The sequence below is a fragment of the Humulus lupulus genome, chromosome 1 (assembly GCF_963169125.1).
Source record: "Humulus lupulus chromosome 1, drHumLupu1.1, whole genome shotgun sequence".
NCBI classification, from domain to species: Eukaryota; Viridiplantae; Streptophyta; class Magnoliopsida; order Rosales; family Cannabaceae; genus Humulus; species Humulus lupulus.
Genome location: NC_084793.1, coordinates 105,971,814 through 105,981,020, shown reverse-complemented (window position 1 = coordinate 105,981,020; position 9,207 = coordinate 105,971,814).

The following is a 9,207-nucleotide window of genomic DNA, read 5'->3' as shown; positions in this document are numbered from 1 at the left end:
ATGGTAATTCTTCCATTCTTATTTATGAACTAATTAATTAGATGGTTGAACTATTGTAAGATGGTTATATCAATTGACGACTTAAGATAAGATTTCTGTAAAAGTATATCTATAACATAAAGAGTGCAATTCTGAATTTATAGTGGAGAAATATCATAATTAATAAATTAACTATTATAATTAAAGAGTTTAATTATTTAGTTTCAATTCATTGGAGCTTAATGTTATAGGTCCATGGTCCCCGAAATGGCTCAAACAAACACTGACAAAGGTAAATACAAAAATGGGCAAAAAGGACTTATGTGATAAGTAAAATATTTTTCTATGTATCAAACATAATTATTGTATAATTATGTGTAATTAATTAATTGATTATTTGATTTAACAAAAATATAATTAATTTTGAATTAATTTATTTTTGGGATTTTTGGTATTTAAATAATAATAAAAATTGGAAAAAATCACATGCCATCACTGGCATGTGGTACACGTGTAGCACAGTGCACAATCACTGTGCTACACGCATAAGAGACTGAGAAAGTTTCTTGGTTCCACAATTTTAGTTATTTAAATATTAAATAAATAATGAGATATTGTAATATGATTAAAATATTATCATTTAAACAAAAATCTGATAACTGATTAGTTATTTTCAAATTGTTTAAAATAACTAAGATTTTGTTTTAATATATTGGATATATTAAATATAGGATATCAGTTTTTCAGAACGTAACTTTTCAGGTATAGAAAAATATCTAGAAATCTCTCTCAGAGAAAGATAATAGTGAAATATACAAAAGTCATTGTTCTTCACAAAACCTAGTTTCGAACTTTATCAGATCTCATGTGTTGAGAACATCTGATAAAATAGATTTTACCTATTATTTTGTATAGCGAGCCCACACTCGTTCTTTGTGTGCTGAGAACATTTTGGAAGATCTTGGTGTGAGATCTCAATGATTTTGCTATACAAAAAGATAGCAGCAAGGAAGGACCTGAGGTAAATTTTTTATTCATGTATTTGATTCAATATATATAAGCATGTGAAGAAGTAGATCTAGAAATCTTGTGGGATTAAATTAACAATTTGATTGTTGTTCCGCTGCGTATAATCTCTTATTTGATCAATAAAAACCAACAGCTTCTTCGAGCTTTGGGTCATCTCCTCCAACGTCGTCGCCTCTCTGTTCGTCCCCTCTAACGCACCAACAACCACGACAAGGATCTGACCACTCACAAGGGAGGATTTGGGGGGGTATTTTTTTGGGATTCTTGTTCGGGACCGAGAGATTAGAGAAGAGATTTGGGGTTTCTTTTTTGGGTTTTGGTTTTGAGACTGATTGACTTAGGGAGAGAATAGAGAGAGACCAAGAGAGAGAAAGAGTGGAAACAAATGCCAGGGGTATTTTGGGAACTAAGTAAAACAATAGGGCCAATTTCACATATCAATACTGGGTATGATAATTTTGATATGGGACCCATTTATTGCATAATTACCCAAATTTTCTATTAATTAATGATAAGAAAAGATATGTATAATCATATAAATATATAAGATAATGCTATGGTGCATACCTAAAAAGATATATACCGGTGCATATTTTTTGTGTTTCTCAGCTCATGAACAGTTTTCGGCGCGATTTTTTTTATGATTGTATATTTTATTTATTTAGAGTATCTTGTAAATTTTCAGAAAATTCTTAATAATTTACAGTAGCGAAAACTAAGTTCAAATAATTTATTTTTCACGCTCATAAATAAAATTAGTCACGCGTGCAATAACTTGTTTGAACTTAATTTTCAGCATTATAAATTATTCAAAATTTTCCTGAAAATTTATAATATGCTCTAAATAACTATAATAAACACCGTCCTAACAAAATATCAATGCACCATAAGTATCCTAAATATATATATATATATATATATATAAATATAAGTTTTTTTTTTAATTTTATAGAAGTGGGACCCACCTTAATAAAATAACAATTCATCATTATCTATCTTTATATTTAAAAATAAGCCATTTTTCAAAACTATTGACAGATGGCATGCAAACAATTAGCCACTTACGAAATTAAAAAAGACTGTATGGTGCTGGGGATTTTAGCCCAACACTTAAGAGTCCCCCTACAATATATTCAATATATTCAACAATAATATATGATCACGTTAGGTTGAGTACCGTTCTTTAATTTTTATAGGATAATTTTTATTATTACGTTGTCAACTGTATGATTAATACACTTCATCTACTGAATTATTAAGATATATCTATTAAATATATGTCTATATTTATGCGTATATTTCTATCCATCCATCTATATATATATATATATATCTTATATAAAAAGTGTCTACATAACAAAAATTAATTTTAACGTTTGTTTTTGTTAATTTTAATATAATATTTCAAATATTTAACAGAATATATTTTAAAAATTAATTGAAAAATAAATATTTATTAATTATATTAATATAAATTCAAATATTATAAAATATCATATTTATAATAATAATATATAATATAAACTGGATATTTAATAATTATATAAATTTAAATTTAAATATTATAAAATATTATTATTATAATAATATATAACATAAGGAATTTTCCGATGCACCCCCAAAAAAGGCACACTGGTGCACCACTGGTGTTTTTGGCTCGGAGTATTTACAGCGAATTTATGTTTTATGACCGTGCACATTGTAGTTATTTAGAGCATCTTACAAATTTTCAGTAAATTCTGAATAATTTACAGTGCCGAAAACTAGATTCAAAACAGGTTGTTGCACGTGACTAATTTTTTTATGCGCGTGGAGTGTAACATGTTTAAACTTTATTTTCAGCACTATAAATTATTCATAATTTTTTGAAAGATTTGCAGGATGCTCTAAATAACTACAATGTACACAGTTATAAAAAAAAAATCGCTGAAAATACTTCCTAAGCCAAAAACACCATGGGGTGCACCAGTGTGCCCCTTTTATGGGGGTGCACCCGAGAATTTACCTATAACATATAATATATAATTCTAATGTTTATAATCCTAATTTTGCTAGAATAAATATTTAGTAATTATATTGATATAAATTCAAAAATTATAAAATATTATTATTATAATAATATTTAATAACAAATGTTTTTTAATAGTTATATCAATATAAATTCACATATTATAAAATATTATTATTACAATAATACATAATAAATATATTATATATAAGTGTTGTATGTGTATAAATAGTATGATCGTATAACTAAATAAGAAATTAGAATAACATTTATCTTCTATCAAGAATAAATAAGTTTCTTCTCCAATAATGAGGTGTAATTTGAATAATATCATGAATGTTTTGTACCTTAAATAATGAGGTAGTTTTTCGTCTAAAATGTTATTGTATTATCTAAAAAAACCATAAAGAATATTTTGATTTAATTTTTCTTTTAATATATTTATGTTATTTTTTTATATATAATATTATTTATTTATTTAAATTTTATATAATAATCATAAAAATAATTAATAATTTTATTAAATAAAACTAAACAAATAGACATGGCATGTTACATACACCTAGTATTATATATAATCATCATGGGGGGATTCCTTTGGTAGGAGATCATCCTAATTATATAATTTTGTTTGCCAAATTACACAACCCAAGTATGCTCATTAATTATTGTGATACGACCTGCCCATAAACATTAACGTATGCTAAACAAATTTTGTATTGTATTATTTAGAAAAATTACAAATGTGTATAATTAATTGATTTAACACACCAAAACCCCCTTACAAAATTAAATAATGACACATCAAAATAAAAAAGCATTGTATTTGGTTTTATGCCCTTATCAAACCAAATTTCTTATATAATTCATTAATTATCAATAAAGTAGTAAAAATCATTTTGTTCAATCAAATTTCCTTGTTTACATGTTTTATTACATGATTAATTATTATTAATACAAAAGTTTATAGAATCCTGAAAACATGTATAGTTACAATTATAGTGACTCGATTACAGTAGATTATAATTGTAATTATATGTTCAAAAGTATTTTGTTATAAGATTAAGTACACTGGATTTTTACTGATTGGGTAATCTACGATAAGATCTACTTACGCATCTGGTATGATGTCATATTCAGGATATTGACCAAGTAGATAAGATCAGATGTATTTTGTTACATTGGACTTGACCGATATTGATTATTGACAAGATAAGTAAGTATCGTTATTATCTAATCTAATCAAATCACAACGTTGACCATAGGTCAATTGAATCTTAATTCTGAGTGATTAATATTCTACTAATTGTATTATTCTAGTCTTTTGATTTGTTCATTACCAGCTTATCCTACGGACTAGCTCATACTTACATATTGAAGATTTGGTAGTATAATTGAGTGAGAGTATTTATCATAGAAATGAAATATATAGCTTCTGTTTAAGAAGTGAAACGATGATTTCCTTATAGATTGGTTAAAGTGTTAAATGATAGAGTACTCATTTCTGTAATTAAATTTACAAGGAACTTAGTGGGAGTTAAGGATAAAATACCAATGAAGGGTAAAATGGTAATTTTCACCCATCATTAGTAGATCATCTATAGAATATTGAATGGTTGTTATAGTTATAACAATGGATAACGTATTTACATTTGGTGTAAAATGTTCTATGAATTCAAGAGTGCAATTCTGAGTCTATAGTGGAGTTACGATAAATTAATAAGGTAGTGAGATTATTTGTTATAAATAAACTCACGGTAACTTATTGGAGCTTGAGTTCATGGATCCATGGTCCCCATGTCATCTCTTATCAAAATGAACCTAGTAGTCTTGAATAATTAATTTAATTATTAATTATAAAATTATCATATTGACTAGTTCAATGGAAATAATTAATGTGAAATTATTTATTGATATTTTGTGAGAAAAGAAATAGAAGAAACTTTGAGTATTTTATTGCAAAGTCTAAAAAAATGAGTATTATAGCCAATTGATACGATTTTGTTAATATTGATAAATTGGTATAAATATTAATAAAATGAAATAAATAAAAGTCAAAATTATAATTGGTTAATTTTGACAAGTATTTAATTAATTATAATTATTAAATAATTAAATCAAAATGGGAAACTAAAACCTATTTTATGTCATAGCTAATTGCTTATATATATATTAGTGTTATAGAATGCATTAAAAAAAGATGAATTTGACAAGGTAAAAATTCACTACTAATATTTTATACCTAGCCTCCCTCTCTTTCTTAGTTTTCTCTCTAGGAATTCTCTCCTCATGTGTTGAGACTTGCCCACACAAACACTAGGCTGTTTTAGAGAAAAACTTGGAAGAATGTGGTCTTCTTTCAAAGCGGTTTGAATTCCTTGCAATACCTAGCATTCAACAAGGACAAAATGTTAGGGAATCCAAAGGGTGTAGTCATTGTTTTGCTACGCTTCTCGTAAATACTTTAATGATTTTGCTATTGTATTTACGTTTCTCTGTAATATTCCCATGTTTGTATGATTTTATGCTTTCTATTATGTATATTATTTTGAATATATATTTATAGGGAGCATGCATATAAACTTATATAAATGAGATCCTACAACTTGCTTCAGAGCCAATGGTTTCTAGTTTATATGTTTATATACATGTATGTGATTTTTTGACATGTTAAATATGTTAATTGAATGGTAGCATAATTATTTGCATGTTAAGTTTTATGAATGTGTGATGCTAAAAGAATATTGTTTATGCTTTTTGTATGTTTATGATTGTTTATGTGTGTTTTATTTTATTGTATAAAACCCATAAACTATGTACATGATATCAAAGTTTGAAAATTGCACAAAATATTTTTTGGGTATTTTTATTTAGCATATGAATATATATGTATATATGTTTGGAAGACTTCTCAATGGTTACTACCCATAGATGGGTATTAACAATTATGATGATGTGACAACATAGTGACTTGGTATAGCAAGTCACCAACAGCTAAATATTTTTTTTCTACATTAATTTTGAATTTAGTTATTTTCTTTTGCTCTAATTAATGTTGTTTTCAACCAATGAGAGACACTAGCTATATTTAGAAATTGAAATGCATTTGAAAAATGAAAACTTTACAATATTATATTTTCATAATAAATACACTTTTTTCATTAGATAACCCTTCTATAAATTTGAAAAAATCAAAATTTAATTTTAGAAATATTAATTAATAACTATAAATATGGACCATTGATCTTAATCTAATAGTTAATATTAAAGCAACTATCAAGGGTAGTAACCATTAAAGTGCACCCATATATGTTTATATGTTTTAAGTTATGTATATATATAATATATATTTAACGTATAAAATTAAAAAAAAAAAGTATACGTGTAGTTGCACATTTATATATACTAGGTAGAGCAACATGCAATGCATATTTGCTTAGTTTTAAAGTTGTAAATATCGTCTATAATTTTAATAAAAACTGGTTTATACTGTTTTTTTTTAAATATATATAGTAGAATGAATTATAGTTTTATAGTATATATAAATATTTATATCAATAATCTCTACATATATGCCAACTAAACATAATATTGACATATATATATATTTACATAACTACATGACATATATATATATAAATTACAATAATATTTAAATATAAATTAATAATAGAAATAAAATAATAATAGAAAAAGTCATAGCGTAGACAGTAGTATACATGCATCAACTATTTTTAATTTCTAATGTATCTCGCAATGTCCTTTGGTGAATTTGATGAAGAAAAAGAGCTCCAAGCACTTGATAAAAAACAAATTATCACACAAATTTATAAGATAAAAAATTATATGTATGCTTTTATTATTTTTAAATAAATATGGTTTAATTATTTAAATTATCATAAAAATACTTTTAAAATATCATATTTTAATTAATTAATTAATTAATTTTGTTTAAGTTTATGTTTGTTCTAGTTTTTTAATTTGGCTGTGACAACAAAAGATTATATATTATATGTTTAATATAATATTAATATTATACATATATTTTACATTTAAGTTTGTCACTAGTTGATAGTAGATTATAATATATATTTAATATGATATTATTCTAGTATATGAAGTTTAAGTTTAAGTTTAATTAAATTTTATTTAAGTTATAAAACATATGATTTTATTATTTTTAAATAATTATCATTGTAAAATATCTTATTTTAATTTATTTAATTAATTATTTATTTAATTTATCTAAGTTTAAGTCATGTTTACAATCTACCTTTAAATATAAGAATATTTCGTTAAAGTTAACGGAAAAAAATAAAAAACCGTTAAAACCAAGAAATTATGTTATTTACACACTTTTTATATATAAGAGATATTTTTTTTTAATAACTAGTATATACATACATATACATATTATATATTTGGTAACATATTTTTTATATGTGAGGCAATTAAAAAAATCATTTATTTTGGATTTGTATCTTTAATTCCTTAATAAATGGTATATTCTTGTGCAAGTAAATATATTTTTCGTATTTATTATCTAAAAAGAGAATAAAGATATATATATATTTTCAAATGGGAACCACAGAATTAATTTTAATTTGATTAATATTTTGAAGATTGATAGAATTAAAATTGATTGTGATTAATTTCATGAAATTGATTGATTAATTTTTTTTTAACTATTCATTTATTTTGGTAATAAATGTGTACATGCATAAATTAGTAACAAGCCATATAGATTGTATGCTAGACCTGTCCAATTAATTAACATGTCATGCATCATTGTAATTGTCATTTTTGCAAATTTGTGCTTAGATGACGGGCTTATAGTGATGGCCCATTATTTTAGATAATGGGAAAAATATCAAATGAAAATGGTCATAATCTTGATAGGTTTTATTTAGGCCCAATTAAACATGTAAAGTTTAAATTCCTCTCTTATGGGTGGTTCTACTTGTGAATGTCTATTTGTTTTGCATTACTAGATTTGACCTAATCAATTGAATATCGATCAATAAAACGAAGGTTTAAATTTCTGTCTTTTGCGTTATGCATGGAACTTAGGGGGTCTTGTAGTGGGAACGATATACTGGACCCAGCCCTCCTCCATGCAAGCCCACATTTTTAAGGCCCATTTACCTAAGTTGGACTTGATTGTATTAGATTAATTCTAGTTGAACCTAAATTAATTGATTAGTAACACAGTAATTCTAAATATTTAAAGTGGCTTTAAATGGATATTTTAGAATTAAAAAAATTTATACTAAGGTTTATTAAGTATTTTAAATAATATAAAAAACCTATAGGAAAATACTAAATTAAAATAATGAGCTTTAATTTTTGAAATTCTGATAACACTTGAATAAAGAGTTATTTCATGTGCTTTTGAACTCATAAATGTGGAAAAATCGATGGTGATTTTAGTTTATATTTAGATTTTGTAACTAACTTTTGTGTTTTAATGATCTTAGTTAAGTTTAGTTGTTTTTGTAGTTTTAATAGCTAATGGGTTGAAAACAATAGTTTCATGGATAAATATTTGTACAAAGAATGAAACTAAATTTGTGAAACTATCTAAGCTAAATTTTGATTGCTGAAATAGCAGGTTTGCGGTTGCAAAGCAGATTTTGCTGAAGCATTTTGATCAGGCCGCTTTTGGACATTTATGCGTGCTTGGAAATTAGAGGGTGAGCTAGATTAGTGGCTGGGGTGGCAAGTACAGAAAGCATGAGTCAATATTGGAAGCAAATCTCAAAGAAAAGAAGGAAAGAAACCCACGTATGAACCAAAAGGAGGGACAATTTTGTACTTAGATGGCTAAATTGGGAAACCTAGAGGTATATAGATGGAGCTAGCCGCACAAAGTGGGAGAGTCTGCCATTTTTTGGGAAAGAAGAGCAATAGAAAGAGGAGAAAAACCAGAAATCAAGGAAGAAGAGGAGGAGAACGCATAAAGAAGCTCAATCATCAATTGGAATTGTTCTTTCTCTTGTTTCTAAACTTCATTTTATATTTTCTAGTTTGATTTCTACTCTGAATACTTATGGACTGTATTGAATTTGGATTAATGCTCTTTAAATCATCCATGAACTAATTTTTGTGCGGCTTGAATTGTTGATGTTTCAACCCTATGTTATAGTGTAGTAAATTCTTGCACCTTATTTTAGTGAAATCTCTCTTGTTCA